This window comes from Rhopalosiphum padi, chromosome 2 (genome assembly GCF_020882245.1).
Source record: "Rhopalosiphum padi isolate XX-2018 chromosome 2, ASM2088224v1, whole genome shotgun sequence".
Taxonomy (NCBI): domain Eukaryota; kingdom Metazoa; phylum Arthropoda; class Insecta; order Hemiptera; family Aphididae; genus Rhopalosiphum; species Rhopalosiphum padi.
The window spans coordinates 37,529,597-37,544,912 of NC_083598.1; positions in this window are offsets into that span (position 1 = coordinate 37,529,597).

Consider the following 15,316-nt stretch of genomic DNA (forward strand, 5'->3'; position numbering starts at 1 on the left):
ACACACACACACACACACACACACACATACTATACAAACGGAGGTAACAGCTGCCGCGGACGATTGCCCGTCTCACCTATTACCTATTACCCCCTTAAGCCAATTTAACACGAAAAGTAGTAAATTGACACGTGACGTAGAATATAAATATAAATATTTCCATGGGGTATGCGTTTGATGAAACCAATCCATGTTTAACCGTCGTACCGATGCTCGATAACCTTATCGTGCATTCACGCTCCTGGACTGTGCGTTGCATGTAGGGTATACTATGATGGCCGATAGAGTTGTTTTATAAAGAGTGTCTTTGAACTACTTATACGTATTTAAACATTTCAATAAAAGTTTAATTACCTTGCCGTCTCGTTAATTAATTATATTTACCGACATAGATGGTACCAATAACCCTACTGTCCAGGTGGTGCAAAAGATTTTAAGAGATTAAATCTTCCTCTTTATATACGTAAAAAAAAAAAAAAAAACGAAAACAAGTAATTTCTTTAATGAAACAATTTTTTAATATAACTTACTAGTTAACCATCGACCAATCACAGATTAGAAGTTTAATAGCTGACTATTAATTGTACACCTTGAGGATAGTAGTAACCTTAATAACCACAGTAGCTATTAATATAGATTCAATATAGACGTAGGGTGCACAACCGCACATACTGCACTCTTACACCCCGGCCATGGTAAAGCCTATGTTTATCGAACAAGTGAGAGTATTATTAAAATGTAACACTTCCGTTAACAGCGTTATTAGTGACATGATTTACGAGAGTGGTAATTTAAACATTCACTATTCCATATATCAACGATTCAATGTACTTACGTTATTAATAATAATTTACTATATAATATATCTTATCGATAATCTCGTATCCATCGCACGTCTATTTTAAAACCAAAAGGATGCCTCCGATCGTCATTCGTTCGTAACTATATATATATTTATATTGCCCGATTTTGTATTTCCTCGACGATTACAAACATTCAAGATTTAACGTTGCCAGCGCAAGTACGGTGGTTACCATTACGGATAATAATAATAATACGTTTGTTGAAGTTATATTACTTTTTATACTCGTGTTATTCGCCACTATACCCTGTGGTAGGTAGATAGGTAAGATATATATACATATACAGTGTAGACATCATGCTCCAACTTTTACCTACGTCCGTATCGTTTAGCACGGGTTACGAAGATTCGGTTTTCCGAAGAGTTTTATATGTATTATATCATTATATAATGACCATAAATCGAAATGGTGTTGCAATTATACGGGGATCGCCTGGGGGCTATTTAATCTTCCCGAAACTTTGTTCGTTTCACCATATGTATACGCGTGTACGACGTATATGATGTTCTTGTAAGTTTTAAATTCACTGTACGTTGTCTGAAAGATTTCGGACCCCATAATATAAGTTTTTATGTTCTGCCATAATGACTAGACCCATTACTCATTTAAACATTTTTCAATTAATGTCGTTTTTCTTTCCTGTGTATTTGTTTTTAATAATAATATCATGGTAATTAAAATTAACCTTAATTATTATTAACCGATCATAATATTATGCTTGTATATATTTAAAATCCGAAATGGTGGTAAAGTTTCATTTTGTGATGCACGTGAAAACTAGTATCGATAGCTTTTTGTTGTCACCTTGTGACAAATTAACGTCATTCAGACATTCAGTAAAGTTATAGATTATTATAATCTTTTAACTTGTAAAGTTTCGAGAAGTGGATTTCTGAATAATATGAACTGACAAATAAACTACCTACAATGAATTTTTTTTGTTTGTTTGTGTGCATTTGTGTGTATGCCTGTGTAAATTACTAAATTTCTTTTCATTATGTTGCTTTTATTGTTTTTTACGTTCATTTATATATAATAATATTAATTATTACTAAGTACGAGAGTCGATGGAGTGTGAACCTGGAGTCTACATCCTTCAGTGCGCAACTGTAGTATGAAATTTTCGGTGCACCAAATAGGATCGTTTCACATTCGAATATTTATTCTTATATTGTTAACTGAACACAAAGTTGACTGTTATAATATTTTAATTCTTCTTGCGTTTTCATAACTATGAATTTTAATATGCTTTCTTCTGTGATCATTATTCTGTGACTTTTTTTATAAATATAACTTATTTACGTATAATTTATTAAATTAGGTTGAAGAAAAAAATATTCAAAAAAATGATATAAAAATGAAATTAAGTGTAAGATACCTTACCCTAATCAGTAAAATTATTGTTGCTAATAATTATCGTCAATTGTTTATTGTTAAATTTTGGTTGTCAGAATAATCAATTTGTAAACATAATATTGTAATAGCAAAAATCAAACGCATATAAAAAATAAAAACGTATTGATTAACTATGAAGTATATTGATGCGATGTGTTTTCCAAATAGAAAAAAATATATTATTTAATCGAGGAGTGACTCATTTACTCTGAACATATTTCTTTGTGAAACATAAATTTCGATTAATGTCGCTAAAGGAAAATGTATATTATTTAATACAGAAGAATTTCTACGTTTTTTGTGAATTGTCGTTAAAATTAACCCTGGCAGTAATTAAAAAGGTTAATTATTACATTATATTTTATTTAATTAAAAAAATCTGTTACCTACTTTCATGATGATATTTTACGACATAACAATACATATTATTCGCAGAATATTATTATTTAATACCTACGCCAATTCGTATTTTATATTTATTTAATTTGAATAATTAAAATACGACTGTTCGATAAAATCCATATCAAAGAGTGTGTATTAGTAGATACAAAACCGAAGCATAGTCAAGAATAATAAGGTACTAAATAAATTAATTGTTTTGATTGTTTAAATGTTAAGATTTTCAACTGTTTGAAATTGCATGGAAAATAATAAACTGTAATTTCAGATGTATTCAGTTTACCTTTTGAAGTTAATTGACTAGAAAACTTAAATTTTACAAGTGCTGAATGGTTTGGCATATCTACAGGGTTTTAAAACCTGTAATATTAAATTTAGTTTAAAAATTAATTTCTGGTGGAAAAATGGATCTCAAGTTATAAATTTAGCGAGGCTATACATTTCAAAGGAGTTTCGCTCTGAGTAAAATATTATAACAAAAAAAAAGTGAAATGAAATGTTGAACATAAATTCATTAAATCATATTATATAGTTTAAACTTTAAAAAGCCTTTTGATCAGATCCGGATTAACATAGGTGCAAAAGGAGTTTTTGCTCTAGGGTGGAAAATTTTTGGGGGTGGCATATAACTTTTGTAATACAAATATTAAATATTTTGCACATGTTTTTTCAATGTTAAATCGAGTAATATTATATTTTAAAATATAAAAGTTTAAGCCATAGCACTGAATAATGTATCTATAACATTATTAAGATGGACTAACGTATAGTATAACCATGATTGTAGTGGTGATAATCACAGTTGAAAAATGAATCATTTTTAGTAATTATTTAAAAATCAATTTTTGAATTAAATAGGAGAATATATAGTTACACTAAACTAAATATCGTTAAATTTGAATTTTTATTAAATTGAAAACGAATAATTAGATAACACTCGAACAGAAAGTAACAACCTAGTTGAATTTTATAATATAGATCTAGAAAGTGACACGAGAGAAGAATTAATACAATTTAAAAGTATAATGGCAAATATTTCTGTTGAAAATAATAAACCATTTATTGCATTCCATAAAACTTTAATAGTATCATCATAAGAAACACCATTTTTTAACATAGAAAATACTTTAAGAATTATCTGTATTCAATTGCTAGATATATTTCCGCTATCTAAAATCTAAATTTTATACATAATAATATATTTATAACCAATCGTTTGTATTTCCTTTAATATTTTTTTTTTAATTTTTTTTTTTTTAGTTTGTACTAGGTAACTTTAAAGCCCTGACTATTAAACAACAATAGGTTCAAATTTGAGTAAATCTTATATTCCTAATATATATTGACATATTTGTTTTACGTAAAATGTGCTATTATACACAGAATGATTATAAATCAATATAAAAAAATAGGGCAGAAGAGGTTATGATAACAATTTTTATTTCTAAAGACCTACTCAAAAAAATGGAATATATTAACTGTATTATAATAATTTTGACATGTTTTTTTAAATATTATTATTGTTTATAGTTTGTTAAAGATTACAATTACGTAGGTATATAATTTACGTTTAATATATTTTGAAAATCACTCTAAGTATAAGAAATATGTCAACATAATTTTCTGCGTATCTATTGCCTATGCATTATATCATTAAATATGAAATACAAGTAATACAACAAATAAAGAGTTTATTGATAAATAAATAAATATATAAAAATGTATAATATGCATACTTACCTATACCTTCATAAGTTCCGGTACATAACAAAGTACTGGTAATGCTACCACAACTTTTCTAATCATCAAATACATGTGTAGGCAAGAATGTAAGATGTTTGAATATGTTGGGTTACTTTTTCTTTACCCTCGCTTGACTCTTTTTAGTTTGGATGTATTGAAATCGTACTTATACTTTACTACACTATACTTTTCATCACCGTTTCCATTACAACAATGCAAATATTTATCGAACCTTTATTCATGAGTTTAAATAATACTTTATCGTTAACATCGTTAAAGTCTGTATATTATGTTGGTATATAATCTTTATTTATATCTATTTAAACAATAATTTTTTATTACTTTAAAACTAATGTCCCAAAGTGGTTATAGCAAGTCGCATTCAATATAATAATAATCATTATAGTTATCCAAATGGTTCCAGGAAATAACTTTATTTTAGATAAATGGATCTGAACTTAAAAAGTAAAGGTCCGAATACTCCGAATACTCCAAATGGTTTAATTTAAGTTATGATTTGATTTTCTGCCAGCATCTCTCCTTAAATACGATCTAAGTAACTTTCAGCCCGAAAGAATAAAAATAATGATAAAAATTTAATGAAGTAAATATAAATATTTTTAGAATCTATGTTTAATATATATATATATAATATATAAAATATGTATTACATACATATGTATATAAAAAAAAATACGTAGTATGATATAAATAGGTATCTATGTTTCTAAATGTGATTTCTATATATTTTACTGAACTATTATATTAATTTTTTCTTTTATATTTTAACAAATAGATTAGATTGTAAACACGCAGACTTTTTTTCAGTACAATACTATTTATTAATAATAAATGGGACTTTAGTATCTTTAAACTAACATAATAATATGTATACATATTTTTCGGTGAATGATATAACCGCGTTAAATTTTGTCATTTTCCTAAAAATTGGTAAATGTTGTAAATGTAAATATTCCCCGTTATTTACCAGTTTAGTTGGAGAATGATGTTTAATTAATTTATGTCGGTATGAAGTACAATCAAAAAACGTCCAATTATAAGTGAATAGGCGACAATACTTCGTTTGTTAAAAATATCACGGTTAACGCGGTTAATGATAATCCTGCAAGTAATAATATGAAATGATTTTTAAGTTTATTAGTTATAGTACCTATATTTGCTTATATTTAGGCTAGTTGTGTGTGTAACGAGCACATATCTTATAATCATTTGTTGTTAGTCGTGTACTCGTGTTATTCGTGAATTATTTAAATAAAAGCTTAATTAAATTATTACATTGTAGCATTATTTAATCATAGTATTTAAGTATGAAGAACCAAAAACAATTTTAAACAGCAATTGAAAAAATTATAAGCAATACAAAGAGACGTGACAGTAAATTTTTATTTTAGTTCTGAAAATTTAATAATAAAATTCAAGAAGTAAAGACGTTTAAAATTGGAACATACAAAAAAACAGTAACGAATAATAGGTTTATTATTCATAAAATATGATATTGCAATAATAAGTATTAAGTAGAAAAGAAAAATGAATTAAATTTATAGTTGAAAATTACTTGAAGTTTGATATTACGTCACAGTAGACTAATTTTTTAAAGTTATTTACCCGGTGGTACATTTGACAGTATATTCTACAGTTACAAATTTAAATAAAATGTGGGATGACATTAAAATTGTGCATGGCAAGCCTTGTCACTGTCAGACCCAACGATCATTGAACGGGCAAATATAGACGTTGAAGAAATATTGGTTTCTTGAATAGCTGATAATAAATTAAATATAACTGGCCAATAGCATTACAATTTGAAAAAATCAGGTAGACTATTGTTTATTAACTAATAAAAATTGTATTTTTTAATAAAAAATAAAAAAATTGTCATTAATTTAAAATATTTTGTTTATAGTAGGTATTGGAAGATCACGGCATGATGCAATGTTTGTTTGTACAACGAAGACAAAACCATCTTCAGCAGAGATTCTTTACGATAAAATAGAAAAACTATAGTTAGCGAAGTAAAAGTATTGATAAGAACGAATAAGAATTTTGAAAATAACATTTAAAATTGTATTAATAATAAATCAATATTATTTATTTGTTGAAATATTATAGTGGACCTAATTACATACTTCAATATATTTATATACGTAGAATTCATAAAATATGTTTAATAATATTATAAATAATTAATTTACAAACAAAAATATATGATATTATAGGTATATAAAAAAGTGAAACTAGATTAGTATAGAATCATGATTTTTAAATGAATGAAAAAAATTGATCAGAACTGATAAGTTTTATAAACATTTATGATACGCAATGTTTATAGTTCTAACGGATGTTATTAGCATACTTATTAGAAATTTAATATTTTAAATAAAATTCGTTCGTCGATCGGGCGCTAATTTAAATAGCTTGAGATATTAGAAAGTTTAAGAAGTTAGAACAACCATATAGCCATTTCATAATTTATAAATCAGGCCTGAATCAATGTTGCTCCGGGGATTCAATATTTAGACAAATAAGTAACGAATTGTAATATGAGGAGTTTTAGCTAATTTTAGCTTGAAAGCTATTATATAATAATACGATGAGTAAATTTTACCGCAAATTGTGGTTTGAATTGATAATTATACTATTGTTGTTAATAATATATAATATAGGTACTATAATATCATTCCAGTGTCTGAATAATCTATGATGACGCGTCACAGTTTTAACTAAAATATAGATACCTATCAAGCTATTAATATTGAAGAATAATTTTATTGTTTCTAACAATATTTCAATTTTTGTGGAAGAATGCATACCGGTTATTTGATTTAAAATTATTTATAAATACTGACTTCAAATAATACAAGTATAAAGTAACAATAACAAATAACAATAATCTTTATTTAGAATATGTATTTAACATAAATAATTTATAACAGGAAATATAAAAAAAATAATGACTTTGGCTGACTTGAATCCTAGTTGCATAGGTATTGATTTTTCAATTTAGAATAAATGGCTATACTTGATCCACTAAGATTACTTGATAGGTTCTTATTTATTAAGGTCTTAAGTCTAGGACATGTCAGCGTAGCCTTCTCGAAGTGACAATTTTGTCTTGAGATGGAATCATATTTCAAATGCGATGATTTATTATTAATGCTTTCAAACTTCTAAAATAATACAATGGACCTGTACGACGAAGAAAATGAAGCCAGACGACTGTTTAGGACACTTAGACATTTTTTTTTTTTTAATTTGATTTTTATGGTCGTCTATAGTTGTTGTAGTACATCATTATCAATTTGTTTTTTAAATACTTTTAAAATGTTTTTCTTTTGACATCAATCGAAAATATATTTTTATTTATATAAATAATAAAATGTGATTGAATACATTTTTAAGTTATTTATTTGAAGTTAAAATTATTAAATTTATTTAAACTTGAGTTATTGATACATAATACTAAACTATCAGGATACTTTAAAAAAAAAGGTGATATTAAATTATTATGATACATAAATAAATTTATGATTTTTAATATACTTTATGTCAAATTATCTAATATATATATATATTAAATAGATCATATATATAAATATAATTTAATTAACATTTATTTACATTCAAATGTATGTAATACTTACCGATTTTTATGAAATTAAATATTTTTTAAGTTTCAGTTGGATAGTTTACAATATTATTTCAAAGTAACTAATTACTTATCTAGATATTTTTTTTAATGTTATAATTGTTTATATTATGTGGAAATTAAATATCAATAATACAATGTAAGTTTTGGTAGAAAACTAAACATAATTTTCTTCCTTATATATATATATATATATATATATATGAAAAATTAATCTTGGGCAAACAAGTAACATTGGACTTAGCTGAAGGCTTTAAAGTTCCCTTCTACTCCAGCAATTAAATTAGAGAATTTCATATATATATATATATATATATATATTAATATAATAATTAATAAATTGTGTACACATGCTTCACGCTTTTACGTTAATGTGTAAACCATCGGAATAATGGGAATTTCAATTTCGTAAAGTAAAGGAGTTGCATGTGCTATACAATTATCTTGTTTTTATATTCGTGTTTCTAAAATAATTTATAATAATTGGTAGCTTATTATACCTCAAAAGTTAGAACACATAAATTTGTGTCTTTTGTCGATTTGTGACCACTTTAAAGTTTAATATTTAACGTTTCTGTACACACCCAATTTAATAAACTTGATGCATATATTATACAGAGTGATTCTTCTAACAGTAAAAAGTTGAAAAGATTTAACAGATAAACATCATTGAAAGTATTTTTTGACATAACTTAATGTCATTATAAAAACAAATATTTACTTTTCCCTATTTTTACAATTATCGTTATTTAAGTTTTTTTTTTTTAATTCTTGCAATATTTAATATTAAATATTTAAATGAAAGTAATATATTTTACAAAGAATTTTGATGTATACAATTAGGATTTTGTTCAAGTAGTAAAATTATAAGTATTTAAAGTTTGGAAAAGCGAAGTGAAGTGGTAATGGAGAAACCCGCAAAACGTTAGTCCACTACAAACGTTAGTTCATCAAAACTTTAAACATTAAATTAAAAATGTATTCTGTCATTCAAAAAAGTAAAAAGTAATAAAAATTTAACTAGAAAATAATATGAAATATATATATTTTATGATGTTTTGTAATTATTTCAAATTATTTATAAAAAAAATATTTTATAAGGTTAATATATTTTTGAGGTAATGGGGGTTTACCGTTAAAACTATTACCGAGTACACCTCATACAATGTTCACAAATAACGTATTGTGTTTTATATTAAATGACTGAGCACGTAAAAATTCTAGACCATTATCAAAACTATATCAATAAAATTATTTATTTGATTTTTGTTTGATATAATTAATAATTATAATATACATTTTTCAACAATTTTAAATCGCTGATAATGTGTATACGATTTTCCAGTTATACCACTTATATGGCCAATGGCAGTGTGAATTTTTTTTTTTAATGAGTCAACAACTTAAAATAGAACCCACTCACTAATTGTTTTCATGTTAATATGGAAGGCTAAACTGACACAACCCCGATTCATAATAAAAGTATATAAATCATTAAATTATAAATGATACTGGGAATCATCAAAATACCTACCAACACTTTTACATGAAGCGATCGGTTTACAAAATAGCTATTTTCGTCATCACTGTACGACTAACAATTAATAATGTTATAAATCCACTTCTTAGAAAATATAATATAAATATTATATTATACATTTTGGCTGTTATACTGTTTTTTAGTAATTGTAAATATTTGAAATATTAGTCTACATTTGCGAGGAAAATACCACATTGTCTTATAAAACTATTTTTATATTTTCTGAGTAAGGAGACAAATGTATTGATTTTACAATGAAGTTTTCTTTATATTTTTTATGAACACCTTTTTTGAAAAGTAACACATAGGATCCTATTTTATATCTAAAGTCTATAACCTATGAAGGGTCTTTTTTGAAGTACTTAATACCTAACCTTAAGAAATACACTTTCTAAAAGTAATTATACCTAGTATACCTAATATTAATATTAAAATTGACAATTCTATGGTTTATATTAATTTAGCAATTATCTACTGAAATCGGTTTTCCTATAAACATAAGTTTAGTAATTGCTTATAAGTTTTTAACTAATAACAATATAATTTATAAAACTTTTTTCATAAACAACGTCGTAAAACCGACAATGCATGACATTTTTGTGGTAAATTCAATTCACATACGATAGGAAGTATTTTTTAATGATTAAAAATTTAAAATAAAATTATTCATGTTTGAACGCTTAATATAAATGCAAATTTTACAAAAATAAATTTAAGCTTGGATACATTATATTTAAGCTAATTTTATTGTAAGTCAATTTTTAAGATTTTATAATATTTTTAACGACACTTCGTAATAAAAAAAAGTTAGGCATTACGATTAAACGAATTTTAGTGTAATAGAAATTCGTTTTTAACTGATTCCATTGATTGATAGATTTATTACTTCGTTATAAATTCGTAGGATATCATAATAAATTGTTTCATACATGCTCGTGAAGCTTAATACTCTAACCCTAAGGTTATATGTTTCAAGACATTAGTTTCAATGACGTAACTAGGTGTACATAAAGTTTGTTTAAATCAAATTATGTCATGCAATATTATAATATACTTCATGTTAATAACAAGTTTATTTTATTTTTTTGATACTTAGTTTTTAATATTTTAAATACATATTAATTGATTGAACTTTACTGCCCTAAAAAATTAAATGTTTACTACCTGTTTAAAATTCCAAAACATACCCACCTCAAATTATTAAAGCACTTCCGTCAAAAACAGACTAAATTCAACTAAGACTGAATGAAGTGTCGTCAATAATATTCAAGACAATATTAATGTATGTTAGTAAAATGTAGACCTTCATCACTATTCGTTGAACGACTCATCACTAGTTCTTGTTTGCTTAAAAATATAATATCGTACGTAGGTCCCGAGGCTTCGTGGTTTATATTTAAGATAGTTATATTTAACAATAAATAAGTCGACCGTAAAATTATGCTTTAAAAATTTCTTATATTATATTATAATACTTTCTTTCATAAAAATTGTGAATTTTTTTGAAGGTAAATTATGAATTTCTTTTTAAAAATAAATAGGTGATGTAGGTATTCAGAGTTTATTTATTCTAATTGAGTAACTATTTTACCAAGTTACTATTTTTCCATAAACAGACTGTTATTATTATTATTGAACGGTAGTGGTATTTGTTTTACATTTGTTTATTAAACTATTACTATGAATTTACTTTTATTGAGTATATTTTTATGATATAATCCAGTTTTCAGTATGGTTCTTACTTTTTATACCTGTCTAAGTACTTACATTTAACGTTAATACCATTATTTTTAATTAAATATATAAAATATTTATAATATTGATAAATATTATTATTTTACTAGTATTATATAATATATTATTATTATTGTTATTATTTGTTTACTTATAATTTTGATTCACCAATTAAATTGCATTAAATATTCCAAACAATTCAAGTAGTATTTCATTCAGGGTAAAAAAAATATACAAGTACAAATATTTTTTTGTTATATAGCTTATAAAATAATCGATAATTTATATATATATATATATTATGTACATGAATTATAGTGATATGAAGTATAAAAAATACTAAAGTGATGCATTAGACAAAAAATATTTAAAATATTAAGTGTTATTATAAAACACTGAAGAAAATAAAAATCCATCGTTATCAGTACTTATGTATAAATGTATAAATTTCGGTTTCAAGAAACGTGACAAGGATTTAATATTATTAATTATTGAGGTCTCAACAGTATTTTCATCGTAAACCGATGTTCCAAAGTTTTCATTCACAATATAAATTATGATCACAGAACGTATAGTTGAAGGTTAGATTGAAAAAGGATATCTATAGTAATGACAATAATAATTTCGTAGTATTAGGCATTATGCTATTAAATGTAGATAGTGATGGAATCTTAAATCATTGTGATTATTCATTTTTAACGAATTTCGATGGTTATTTCGATCACTGCAAATGTGTGTACTATGTAGTGCATTATGAGGTTGATCATCGTTTGAATATATTTTTCGTGCCTATTAATGATAATTTATTGTTTGTGAAATATTGTACATCTGTTAAAATGTTAAATTATATATATATATAATATTGGTATATTATATCACTATAATGATCTTCATTGTTTACTGATATCATTATGTGGTGTGATAGAAATACATTCATCGTCGTGAATATGATGGAGCATAATTTTAGTTACGTTTTGTTTCAAACAATCTTGGGAATGACGATTTTTTTGATGAAATGTAATGGCAGCTTGCGTTCAGTAAATGGGAAAATACACAATTTCAAAAAGAAAACAAAATATCCTCCTAAGTCTTTACAGCATGGGCGGCAATCTATGTCAGGTAGCTTATATTTAACAACAAAATGTAGACACTTTTTTTTTTTAAGAAATGCCACTTATCATCACTTATGCGTTAATAAAATTTTCGATGTTGAAATAGTACGGTATCTATGGAAACATACGGATTGTTAATACTAATTTTTCTCCACAGAAATATTGGATTTTACAGTTTTCTGAAATCAAAGATCAATAAAATACTTTGAAATAGTACTACCTTGTTATGGTATTTGAGGTTTTATTAAAAAATATATTCTGAAGCATGTCAATAGTGTAGGGCGTTCTATACAACTACAGTATAATTACGATGCATACATACACTTTATTAATATAATTCAATAACAAATAATATATAATATATAACAAAACGTAAAATATAAATATATTCCGAGAACGGCGTTGTGACGCGTAGACGCGTACGCGACGGAGCGTCGGTTAATACTAATAACAAAAGAATAATAATAATAGTAATAATAAAAGATGTCGCCGTTATCACTTATTACTACAATAGGTAATGTACTACAGACTATATGGTATGGAAAGTTTAGAAACACTAAATCTATACCTACCTGGGATGACAAGCAACAACCAAAAGGAATTCTGATTAACACAGATTCTATTGATAATATAGAATGGTGGATACTATAAATAATAGTTAATGCGTGATAAATATACACGCGTCATTGTTTAGAAACTCGTATCGTTTAAGTAAAATAATATAATAAGTTCGATTAAATTGTTTATACTTACGTGGATATGCTGCAATTATAATCAAGTACTTGACAGTAGATTCAATTTTATCAAATTTACCTAATATTTTTGAAAAATTATTATAAAGTGTAAAATATATATATTTTTTTTTTCAGTGAAAATAAATTAGTTGTGATTACAAGTTGTTGCTACAAGTTTTTATTCGTGATATTATGAAAGGTATCACAAATAAAATGTAGATAACATCGATTTGGGTCAAAGTTTTTCAAAACTAAAAAAAACCAATGATCAATATATGTTAAAAATATGTAAAAACTGTGGTATTATTTCATAAATTTTATTTTGTATAAAATAACGATCAAGTTAGATAAGTATATGTACCTAGTACCTACATTTATATGTTTATCAGTTGTGTCATCTATACAATATAATTATTATTTATATAATGCTAATGATGTGAATGGATAACACGTAGATATTCTATTCTATTACATGATATATGAGTAAAGTTGAAAAACAAAATATTCATGAAAAGGGGTTCCTACGGTTTTTGAGTATACAATATATACTATACATATATTACTTTTTAAAATTTAAAGTTTAAATTTAGTAATATATTAAAGAACAAATTTTTAAATGATTATATTATTATTATGTACTTTTTAGTTATATTCAGAATTTTGAACTTAAAATTTGGATTTATGGTTCCAAGGCTTATCCTGAATATTAATAATAAAAAAAATTGGTTTTATAATTTTTTATTATTTATTTCATTACTAAAAACATTTTGATATTTAAAATGGTTTGATTTACAATACATGTATATCTGTACACTATAATCAACTTCAGTTTAACTTGTTTAAACTTTGAATAGATTACCATAAAAGCGAAATGGAGTTTGGTTGTAGTATTTTATAGGGCCATTTTGTGGTGATAACGTAACGGTATTATAAAAATGGTTTAGTGGATCATTTCAGACTTGAGATTTATCAAATATATGTGACATAGTATGGGGCCAATAGAATATATATTTGATATAATTTTATAAATATATTATTAGAGTTGTACATAGGGAAACTAGTGTTTTTGCCATAAAACTTTTTTGTTAAACAATGGTTTTAACATTTAAGTACACAAATTATCTATCTAGTAGGTATAAATGTAATAAACACGTGACTAATAATATATATATATGCATTTGTTGTTGAGTAAATTAGTAAATAAACTAATTACAATGAAAAAACCCTAAATATGGAGGGAAAATAAAGTTTTGACAGTGGAAAACTATTTTGTCAAATCGACAATAATGATTTATTACAACTTTACTATAATTAGTACAAAATAAAACTATTTTGTTTGTAAAAATATTTGAAATATATCTAAAAGCATATAATATATCATAACTATATGGTAGAATATTTGTAAACTAGATTATAATAATATGATATTTTTTTTTTAGTTTTAAGGGTAATAATAATAATTTTGTATTGTATATTTTGTTAAACTAAATTTTTAGTTTCAATAATTTCAAATATATTCAACGTCAAATCCACCAATCGTCAAATAATCGATTAAATATTAACTGCATAGACCTACTTTTTGTAATGTCCATAACACATTGAAAATTAAAGGATATTAATTATATAATTTAGTAAAATATACGATTAACAATAATAATATGATATATATATTATATATATATATAATTTCAAATTATTATAAATAACATTTTAATGAATAATGAAGTTGAATATAATATATATATATATATATATATGTGTGTATATATATTTAATATTCCATAGTTACGATGTGTTATTGTAACTTTTAAAGGATAAACAAATATTAATTTACTTTAAAATGTGTTTTGCCAAACACTATCAGACAATGACTGAAATTCCTTTTTAATATCCACAGTTTTTTTTTTAACCAGCAGTTCATATAACGTTATTTAATGACATTTTTGCTTTTAGATTTTGAACGATGGGCTGGTCGCTGGACTGGGGGCTGTATTATTGGTTTTACTACATTGATATATTGTATTTTTTTTCTTCGTAAAACACTTTTTTAGGCACTAGAATCCAAGGTTTCATGTAGCTTATATATGTATAAGAACTAAAGACACATATATATAATAATATGGTACTTT